Here is an 11,952-nt window from a genome sequence, read left to right as displayed (position 1 = left end):
TATATAAATGTTTTCCTTGAGTTTTCTGATTAAATATATCAAATTAAATGCCTACATTTACCACTGTTTCCTCCTAATACCCTGCTAAAATGTCAGTAAAATAACAAAAACATAGAAAGCAGAAGAGAAGATAAAAGCAGAGAAGTGGCAACAACATTTTGAAAGCTTAAAAGCAAATGGATGACTATTGACTAAGCAGATGGAATAAAACTAAAAGCTTCTAAATGAAAACAAGAATGATGATAATATTCATTGCAGAACCCAGATAGTCTCAAGAAATAGATGTATGAGGTACTTCTCTAAAGAAGGGTGAGGATGGGATTTTTTTTAAAAGGATTATTGGTTGAAAATCTGTATAAAGAGCATTTAGACTCCTGGATCCTCTTTCCCAACCTGCCCATCCAGGCACCACTTTCTTTACCTAGAAGAATACCAGAAGTATATTCCCTGGTGAGGTTAAGCCTGAAAAATTCTGGAGACTCTAGGCATGGCTGGGGCAAGTGTACTATGCTAAAAGCAGAGGATTAAATGAAAGGCTACATACTGAGCAAAATGAAACCCCAGTGAACCTCTATTTTTGTCTGGTAATGCTAGCTTACATAACTCCATATCCAGGTCTTACAATTCATTCCAGTTGAAGAATGAGGCACTAAAAAGTGACCAGAGGTTCTATGTGTAGCCATGGGATTTGTTTAGGGAGAGACTTCCTGTGAAATGACTCCAATCCAGAATTTTACACCAAAATAAGTGAAAAATTTGTAAGAGTAGGAAAAGTTGTTTAAAACCCTCAAAGACCTCAAAAGACTTACCTTTCATTAACCTTTTCACAGCAAGCTACTGGAATATAAGCACCACCAAAATGAGGAAATTAACCAAAAATGGAGAAACATAGACGCCAACAGAGCAGCTAAAATAAAGTGATACAATACAGAAGAGAGTATAGGTGCAGAGGAGGGAGGGAATTCCTTCAACAATGGTGAAGGCTGACAAGGTGAAGAGTCCTAGAGTATCATGAATCTAGACTGGATCAAGGGCATAGAGGACACCTAAAGAAAATTCTCAAAGGAATACAAGAAAAGCTTGCTTTAAGATGTAATTTATATTTCTGGCGGAAAATAAGGCACATAACAACTAAGCAAAAAAGAATAGACAATTATTTACTCCAAAGAAGAAAAAACTTTGAGCAAAAAGAGAAATGTGATCATTTGTCACTGTAAAACTCAGTTATTGTAATCATAATAATGTAAACATAAATATGCATCTTAAAATCATGACATAACCCTATGTGTTAATACAATCAAGAAAAGGGAAGTTTGTGTGTGTCTGAATGTGTGGGGGGGGTGGATTTACTTGTAGGAAAGCTAAATGCCCATCTTCCATACAAGAAAGTCAGTAGGTGACATACAAAATAATGATAAAAAATGTATATAAATCAAGAAATAACAATATAAATGTGTTATCTAAATCAAGGTAAATACCAAAGAAACAGCTGTAAGAGTTAAAGTGGTTGTTTCTGAGGAGCAAGAATCAGAGGTGGGATAGGGCAGGGCACCCCTATTTTTATTGCAAGCCTGATAGGACTTTTGGAGTGTTTTTTAACTATGCATATGTATAATATTCACAAAAATAAAATTAAAAACAAGTTATCTTAATAAACTACCAAGCCGTTCACCTAAAATAAATTTGTAGCTCATAACTATAAGTTCCCTTGTCTCTCTCTCCCCATCTCTCCCCCTCTCTCTCTCTTTCTCCATTTTAATTTCCGGAGCCAAAATATCCCTCTTCTCTTTAAGCACCAGAATACTCCCTTAGAGAACATAGACTGGCTCAACTGAACTGCCTCCTCTCTCTTGAGAAGAAAGTCTAAGAAAGCTGGCATTAGAGCAGGCATAGGCAGTCTGATGGAGATGTTTCCTGCAATATATAATTCCCTCCTGTACATTCCATGGTCACACAGATGCTGAAGAAAATATTCTTTTCCAAGGAATGTCATATTCCTAAAGGAAAAGAAAAAGTGGCACCAAGAAGAGTAGGGCCCGTTGTGTGTGCCATAGACCTAATGACAAAAGAACAGGTGAAGGCAAGAAGAATAGAGCCAGAGATAAAACACGATCAGAATTTGGATGGAGAATTGCCTTCAGAAGATGATGGAGGCTTTGAGAAAAGGAACAGCCAAGATTTGTTTGGGTTGGAGCTATAGAGAAAAGTCAAAGAGTTGGAGAATGGCCTTTGGAAACAGTTGCCTAGAATAACTGCTGGTCCAATTTAATTTTTCCTAAAAGACTCTATTGCACGCCTCCTGCCCAGAGAAGTTTTCCTAGGCCTGCCCCAGACATCTGCCTGCTTTGTGCTGCTGAGCACTTTCCCTATCCCTCTCACCTGGAACTTCTGAGACGGCCAAGGGAAGCAGTGTTTTGCCTACATGATCCATCGCCCCTAAGTCAAAATTTTCTAAATATTAGAAAACATATCTCATTGATCATAAACTACCTTCTTATCTATCAAGCATCTCTAACAAGTCGTGAATTCTTGGATGGACTGGCCATGTCCTTTCACCAATGTGTGCCTAACGCAAAGCACAGAAGGAAAGACAAATAGGAGGATGGGAGGGAAGGAAAGCCAGTGAGAGACCAAATTTAAGATCATTGGCCAAAGCAAGGCTTTCCTTTGAGGACTCAGGTTCTCAAATCCAAATGAGACTTAAGACATCCTCTGAAAAGCTACCATCTATTTCTGCCCTGTCATCCCAAATGTTAGCCATTGGTCTCCTCTACAATCTGTTCACGAGACTCCAGTCAAACATCCCAATATTCCAACATTCCAAATTAGTTCCATTACCTTGGGCCTGTGAGGGGTTCTAAGATATAGCTCTACTCTCCCCTACTCCTAGAATCTTACCTCACACGTGACAAAATCAGTCATCAGCCTCAGACCAAGACTTTTGAAGCAGAAATGGAATCAGGGACTGGTGGAAACTTTAAGAGTTGAAGATTAGACTACAGAGTGACTCTCTTCATGAGATCTCAGAAGGTCATTTATATTCCACAGCCCCATTGCCCTTGGGTTTTTACTCCACCAACTTGCCTACAGTCCCACATGGGGCGAGTAATTAAGCCTACTTCCTACTACCTGTTTCTCTCGACACCTTGTCCTCTGACACCTCCCCAGTTTTGATCTCTATCTTCAAATTTTATGTGTGCATATATGTGGCTTTCCATACTCTGAGGCTCTTACTCCTAACCTCATACTACCTCCTGAGAAATCCCTGTGTCTTTTTCAAGAAGCATTACACCCACTTTAATCAACACTCTCTTTTACTTAAACCAGGCATCCATTTGTTTTAACTGGCATCTATTCTCAGAAAATATTTCTCTATAATTAAGATAAAATTTGAAGTTCAATTTATCCAGGTGCTGTGATAAAATTTGTATTTTGGAGTCTTTAACTAAAGAAATATATATGACTTGCAAGGCTATTTATAGCAACATGTGAATTATAATTGTTATGAAAGTACTATTTTTTTTGGCTGACTAGAACTGCAACAAGCCATTTAACGTTCAATGTAAAATACACCATCACTGAGGTCAGTAATTTATACTCTACTTTCCTTCATATTCTTTTCTTCCTTTGTTTTCATCCTGATTATAAATGTCTGATTATAGAGGCAATATATAAGCATTGTAAAAGAAAAAACTTCAGTTCAGAGTGGAATGCAAAATCAAGTGAAAAATCTCATCTTTCGTAGATAACCATTATGTATATAATTTACTAATGGAATCCTTCCTGATACATATCATTTTGGAGGACATAACAAGACTACCAACACATTTTTATGTGTTCATAAATTAATTGTAAGACAATTTTTTTCTCATTTACTGCATTTGAGTACAAAGATTTTACTCTTAAGGCAGCAATTTTCCAGACTAAATACAGATTTCCAAAGTTTAAGCAGATTTTGTCCAAATTCCATTATATTCTCCAACCACCTTAGCCTCCTGTCAGTTATTCAACATGCAAAGTTCTTTCTAATCTTCAAGGCCTTTGTATATGTTCTACCCACTTCCTGTAATACTTTTTCCCATTGACTACTTCCTCTCTCTTTTTATGCATCTCCTATGATCCCCTTGTCTCGTTTTAAACATGACCTCCTTGGAAAGGTTTTCTTTGACCACAACAATTAGATAACTCTCCCTCATTATAATTGTCTCTCTCTACAGTGTCTTCCTTTTCTTCAGAGGACTAATCATAATTTCTAATTATTATTTTTTTGCTTATTTGTTTCTTATATCATCTGATATTGCCACTAGACAGTTGAATTCAATACATTTTTGTCAAATGAATGATCAAGTGGATGTGATTCCCTCTCTCCTACCTTGTAAACATCTGGGGAGGAGAATTGTTCCGCCGTGGTAATGTCCATTCCTGAGCCCCAGAATACTCTGTGTGGTAACTTTGAGTCAGGGGTACTTTTGCCTCTAGGTAAACTCAAAGAAATAAAAACCCTTTTATTCATCCCCACAAACCACCATCAAAGGAGCTTCAGTTTATGAAGACACTTCATAGCTCCAAACGACGTCACACAAGTGAAACTTGAAAGAATTTACCTCATGTCAATGCTGCACTTTTCTCTCCTCCTGGCTCAAGGCTTCCCTTGATAGGAGCGCCACAGAATTCTCCTCAGTACACACACATGCTCACCCCAGAAGTACACGGGGAGTAAATGCTCCATGGTGTAAAACTTTGATCTGTTGGAGACAGAAAACAATAGAGAAATTTTTTACCCCTTAAACTTCCCACAACAGCAGATGGTCTTGATACACAGTGTATATGACTGTCAGGGGTCGTTCCTCAAGATTGAATAATCTGGCACTTAGCTGTGGGCCAGCTTCAAAACACGTCTCTACCTCCATCTGGGTCCCTTTACCCTTACCCTTTATAATTTAATTGTCTTAAATATTTCCTTTACATACATTGAGAGACACATCATGAATGTTATAATTCTTGCTTCAATTGTCACTTTTAAAAACTCAAAGTGAGAAAGATAATATATTATATTTATCTATAACCATCATTTCCATTGTTTTTTCTTTATTCTTGATGTTCCAAGTTCCTTCTTTTATCATTATCTTTCTGCTGGAACAACTTCCTTTAGCTATTTTTGGGTAGGCCTTCTAGAAGCAAATTTTCCTAGTTTTCCTTCATCTAGTAATGTCTTCATTTCACCTTAATTCCTGTAGGATTTTTCCACTGGAAACAGAATTCTGGGTTAATATTTCCTGTTCTTCAGCACTGGAAAAATGTGGTGCTACTTCCTTCTGGCCTCCACAGTTTCTGATAAGAAATGCACCCATCTGAATCATTGTTCCCTATAAATAATACACTGCTTCTCTTTCTCCTTTCACGATTTTTTTTCTTTAGTTTTGAGAAGTTAAATTATGATACGTGATGGTGTGGATTTCTATGGTTTTATACTCTTTTGAATTCTTCAGCTTCTTGAATCTGTAGATTTGTCTTTTGCCAAATTTGAGAAGTTTTCAGCCATTGTTTCTTTGAATAATTTTCAATTCCCACACTCTCTCTCCTCTCATTTCTGCACTCCAATGATATGATTATTAAATTATGTCTTATTGTCTGATGGGTCCCTGAGGCTCTGTTCCTTTTTTTGTCAATCTACTCTCTTTTATTCTATTGTTTAGATTGGGTGATTTCTATTGCTCTGTCTTCAGGTTCACTTTTCTTTCCTCTGTCATCTCCATTCTTCTATTGAGCCCATCCAGTAATTATTTTATTGTATTTTTCAGTTCTAAAATTTCTATTTGGCTCTTCTTTATATCCTTTATTTCCTGTCTGAGACTTCCTGTTTCTTCATGTGTTTCAAATATATTTATAATGACTGTTGAAGCATTTTTATGATGGCTGCTTTAAAATCCTTGTCAAATAATTCCAACATCTGTGTCATCTCATTGATGGCATCTGTTGTTGTTTCTCAACCAAGTTGAAATTTTCCTGGTTGTTTATTAGATACATGATTTTCACTGTTTCCTGGACATTTTGTGTATTATGTTATCAGATTCTGGATCTAATTTTCATCCTTTATTTTAGCAAGAATATGCTGACACCTCACTGGTACAGAAAGAGGGGCCACCTTATTATCACCAGGTGAGAGTGGAAATCCAGGCTCTCCATTCATCACCTGATGACACTATGTGGAGGGCAAGAGTCACATCTTTATTTCTAAGCAGGGGAGGAATCAAAGCTCTCCACTTAGGATCTGTTGAGAGGGTGAGGGAGTCATGGACCATGAGTTCTTTCTGTGACATTTGGCTGGTATAGAGCAGTATTTTCAAAAACATTTCTGTCTTGCTAGAACACTCTTTTTAGAGAGAACAGGTTTTTCTTGGAGTTTTTTTCTTTGCACTCAGTGGTGATTCTGAGCAGTGGGCTTCTCCAGAGTCCAGTCTGGGAAATAAAGGAGGCAAAAATAAAACCCAGAGAACACATCACTATGCCATTACTTAAGTCCCAAGGTCCCTAGCCAACTTCTCTCCAAGTTTCAGAGACTTCTTTTTTTGTCTTACATATTATATCCAGTGTTTTAGCTGTACTTAATGAGAGGAATAGGGAGATAAGAATCTACTCCATCTTGTCTGGAACTGAAAGTCCCATTTTTCTTTTAATTTGGTTATTGGTTTTCTTATTAAGTTTTGAGAGTTCTTTATGTATTCTGAATATAAGTCCTTTATCAACAATATGCTTTGCAAATATGTTTCCCAGTCTGTGGCTTGTCTTTTTATACTCTTAACAGTATATTTTAAGCAGAAAACATTTTAATTTTGATGTAGTCTGTTTTTTTGCCTAATTGTATTTATCTACTAAATGTGTTGACATTTATCTACTAAATTGCCCATGAACTATTGACAAAAAATAATTTTTCCATATATATTGGGTCTATGTATGAACTCTATTCTGTTCCATTGATTTATTTATCATTTTTAACCCAATGACACACTGTCTTGATTATTGTAGCTTTATACTAAGTCTTTAATCAGGAAGTGTTAGTCTTCTAAATTTATTCTCCTTTTTCCAAGTTGTTTTGCCTGTTATAAGTGCTTGGCTCTTCCATTACAAATTTTTAAGTCAACTTTTCATTTTTAATGCAAGTCTTATATGGTTGATTGAGATTACATTGAATCTACAGATCACTTTAGGGAGAAATCGATCTGAATAATCTTGAGTCTTCCCACTCATGAGCAAAGCATGTCTCTCCATTTACTTAAGCTTTCTCTAATGATCTCAACAATGTTTTATAGTTTTCATTGTACAGGTCTCTCATTGTTGATATTGGCATTTTGTGTTTTCTCTCTGTGTTTCAGACAAATTTTGTCAGATTTAACTCTAAGTATTTAAAAATTTTATTCAAATTTTTGTTTAAATGAATTATTTCTCTAATTTCAATTTCTGATTTTTTTCTAATATCGAAAAATACAATTGATTTTTGTATATATATTGATCTTGTATCCTGCAGCTTCACTAAATTTATTTCTTAGTTCTAGTAGTTTTTCTCCTAAATTCCATCAAATTTTCTACACAAATTATCATATCTTTGACAAATAGAGAGAGTGATACTTCTTCTTTTCTAGTATGGATGCCTTTTAGTTGTCTTTTGCCTTACTGTCTGGCTAGAACTTTCAGTGAAATGTTAAATACAAGCGGTGAGAGTGTACATGCTTTTCTTGTTCCTGATCTCAGGGGGAAAAGTATTCAACCTTGCACCATTAATTATTATGTTAACTATAAGCTTTTTAGATGTCTTGAGTCAGCTTGGAAAAGTCTCCTCTCTTTCTAATTTGCTGAGAGTTTTTAACATGATTCGATGCTAGATTTTTGTCAAATGCTTTTTCTGTGTCAACTGAGATGAACATACGATTTTCATTTTTATTTTGCCTTAATGTTGAGTTACATTGATTGATTATCAAATGTTAAACAAACCTTGGATTCCTGGGCTAAAGTCCACTGGCTCAAAAACATTTTTATATCAGTTAAATTTGATTTTATAATATTATGTTTAGAATTTTTGCATCTATGTTCATGAAAGTTATTGATCTCTGTTTTTCTTTTCATATAATTTCTTTGTCTCATTTTGGTATCTCATTTTGGTATTATGCTGGCTTCATAGAATGAAGTGGGAATTATTCCCTCTTCTTCAATTTTCTGGAAGAGTTTGTGTAAATTGGAATTATTTCTCCTGTAAATGTTTGGTAGAATTCAGCAGTTAATGGATATGTTCCTGGAGTTGTCTTTGTAGGTAACTTTTTAAGTAAAAATTCCATTTATTTAGTAAATATGGGGCTATCCAGGATATCTTTTCTTCTTGATTGAGTTTTAGTAATTTGTGTTTTTCAAGGAACGTGTCCATTTCATCAAAGTTGTCAAATTTATTGACATAAAGTTGTTCATAAAAATCCCTTATTATCCTGTTTTAATATCTCTAGAATCTGTTGTGGTGTCACCTCCTTCATTCCTGATAGTGGTCTTGTGTCTTCTCTCTATTTTCCCTAATCTGTCTGGCTAGATTGAATCTCAAACAGGGATGCTTTGTGCCTTTTAGGAGACATTTGGCAATGTCTAGAGACATTTTTGGTTGTCATACTGGGCAAGGTGTGAGGGAATGTCACACTACTGTCATCTAGTGAGCAGAAGTGAAAGATGCTACTAAATATCTTACAGTATTCAAGGAAGACCCCCAAACAAAGAATTTTCCAGCCCAGAAGTCAATAGGGCAAAGGTTGAGAAACCACGAACTAAAACTTTATTGACTTTATTGATTTCTCAAATAATCAGCTTTTGGTTTTATTCATTTTTCTCTATTATATGATTCCATTTATATGAAATGTCCATACCAGGCAAATCTATAGAGATAGAAAATAAATTAGTAATTGCTCAGGGCAGGAATTGATAGATTGATAGGGGGTTATATATAGCTTAAAAGTATGGCTTTTCTTTTAAAGGTGAGGAAAATGTTCCAAAGTTGATTATGGTGATGACTACACATATCTGTGAATATAATAAAAACTATTGAATTGTACATTTTAAATAGGTGAATTATATGTTATGTTAATTATATCTCCATAAAACTGTTTTTAAAAATAAGAAAACAGTGACCAAAATTCTGATTGAAAATTGGGCAAAAGTCACAGATAGGCAATTCACAAAAAAATTATGCCAAATAAACATAAAACATATAACTAGATGTTGTGCCTTGATTTTCTTCAAAATGGTCTCTCCCCAAATGCTCTCTTATCATTCATTTGTCTAGCTTAAGCTTCTTGAAATGGCTTCTGGTCTCCAAAAGGGAAAAAACGGGAGCTGCAAGTCCTCTTAAAGCATATGCCCTGAAATTCACACATCACTTTAACCTAATTCTTTTAGTCAAAGAAAGTCATAAGACCACCCAATATTCAAGAGGATGGGTAATAGACTGCATATCACGGTGGGGTAAAGATATGTGTTCAGTAGAGGGAAGAATTATTGATCACCATTTTTGCAGATGGTTAGCTACACTTGACAAACTCAGAATGGCAAATTTTTGAAATCTTCACAACACACTCTGCTGGTAAGATTGTGAGGAAAAAGGCATTCTCATCTACTGTTTGAGGTAATAAAAAAAATGGTAAGACCTCTATAGAGAGAATATTTAAATATCTAACAAAACCAAAAAGGTGTTTATCTTTAACCAAGATAATTTTACTTCTATAAACTAAGCTTGAAATTGCACATCCCATAGTACAAAGATACATATATACCATTTTATTCATTGTAGGGGTAGTTACAATTGCAAAATATTCGAAACAACCTAAAAGCTCATACATGAGAGACTGTTTGAATAAACTATGGCATATATACACAATAGCATGTTATACAAGTGTAAAATAGTAAGGAAGATTGCTATGGACACTTATAGAGCATTAAATGAAAACAAAAAGTGTTAAATAGTACACATTTATTTTCCAATGATTGCCTTGTATTAAAGTTGTCACAAACATAATTATGCATAAATCTTTGACTGTGTTCTATGTTCTTTTTTTCATATAAGCTAGGATCTTGAATTTTTTAATTTTTATTTGATTGTTTTCCAAACAGGTTGAATATGTACAAATGTTAATAAAATACACATTATAAATACTAGGATAATTTATGTTTGCACACTATACTGAAAATAATTAAATGGAAATTTTTTAGATTAGGATATCATTGTGAATTAAATTAAAATTTAAATCATAAATTTTTATTTTGAGAAATTTCTCCATAAATTATTTTTTAACAAAAATTATGATTTTACTTCCATAGATGGAAGTACATAATCAGAGTGTCCATGGCAATGTTTATCTATCAAAAAAAAAAATGCTGAGGTGATGTCAGTATCATGGCAGACTGAGTTATTCCCTTTGTCTCTCCCCTCTAAGTTACAACCAATCAGACATTCATTGACCAACAGAGGATTCCCTACACAGAACAACAGGTTTCATAAGAGATCCATGCATTTTACATCTGAAGGTGGGTGGACTGGACCCCCATGAGGCTGTAGAACTAGGGTAGCAGCCCTTTCCCCCTTCCCCAGCAACAGCAATCCAGGGCATGGATCTTCATGCCAGAGCACACACCAGTGAGTGGTCACTTCAGAAGCAGAGGCAGCAGGCACTGCAGCTCACGTCACTGCCAGTGACACAGCAGGGGCAGAAAAAACAGGTGTGGCTTGCTCCCTGCTCATATCCCAGCAGATCCAGTGTATTCCCCCCCACCCCCCAACAGTGACCAAGTCTTTCCAATCGTGGGGACATATACAAAACTCAGATTTTCCAAGCTGGGGTGGGGTGCCCTGACATGACATGAAAAATAACATACAAAGCATTAAAAATAGAGCAGACCACATGGACGAGAAAATTATAAAGCTTGAAGATAGAAATCTAGAAATGCTTCAGGTGGAGGAGGAAAGAGAACTAAGATTATAAAAAACTAAAGAAATTTCTTCAAGAAATATCTGACTCAACTAGGAAAAGTAACATAAGGATAATGGATAATAGGTATCCCAGAAGGAGAAGAGAGGGAGAAAGGAGCAGAGAGCTTATTCAAAGAAATAATAGCTGAGAACTTCCCAAACCTGGGAAAGGAACTGGACATATAAGTACATGAAGCTATTAGAACTCTTAATTACCTCAATGCAAAAAGACCTTCTCTAAGGCATATAATATTAAAACTGTCAAAGTCAATGACAAAGAAAAAATATTAAGGGCAGTAAGACAGAAGAAAATAACCTATAAAGGAACCCCCATCAGGCTTTCAGCAGATTTCTTAGCAGAAACCTTACAGGCTAGGAGAGAGTGGAATCGTATACTCAAAATACTGAAAGACAAAAACTATCAGCCAAGAATACTTTATCCAGTAAAATTATCCTTCAGACATGGTGGAGAAATAAAATGTTTCCCAGATGAACAAAAGCTGAGGGAGATCATCACCTCTACATCTTCCTTACAAGAAGTGGTGAAAGGAGACCCTCATACCTGAAACAAACAGGCAAAAGTTTACAAAGTTTTGAGTAAGGAGATATATAGACACACAGAATCAGAAAATTGCAGCTCTATATCAGAATAGGTTAGTAAACACTTAATTATAAGATAAAAGAGTAAGGAAAGAAGGCATTAAAAATAGCTATAACCACTTCAATTTGGTCACAAACTCACAACACTAGAAAGAATAATTTGGGACAAAAAAACAGAATGGGAAGAGGAAAAGGGTGGAACCTGCATAAGCTAGTGGAGATAAGAGGCTAATAGAAAAAGGACTATCTCATCCATGAGATCTTTTATACAAACCTCATGGTAACCACAAAAGAAAAACTCAGAGTCACAAATCATAAATAAAGAGAAAACAGTAAAGTATCACAGAAAACCAAGA

This window comes from Diceros bicornis, chromosome 7 (assembly GCF_020826845.1).
Source record: "Diceros bicornis minor isolate mBicDic1 chromosome 7, mDicBic1.mat.cur, whole genome shotgun sequence".
Lineage (NCBI taxonomy): Eukaryota > Metazoa > Chordata > Mammalia > Perissodactyla > Rhinocerotidae > Diceros > Diceros bicornis.
This window is presented reverse-complemented; position numbering follows the sequence as displayed.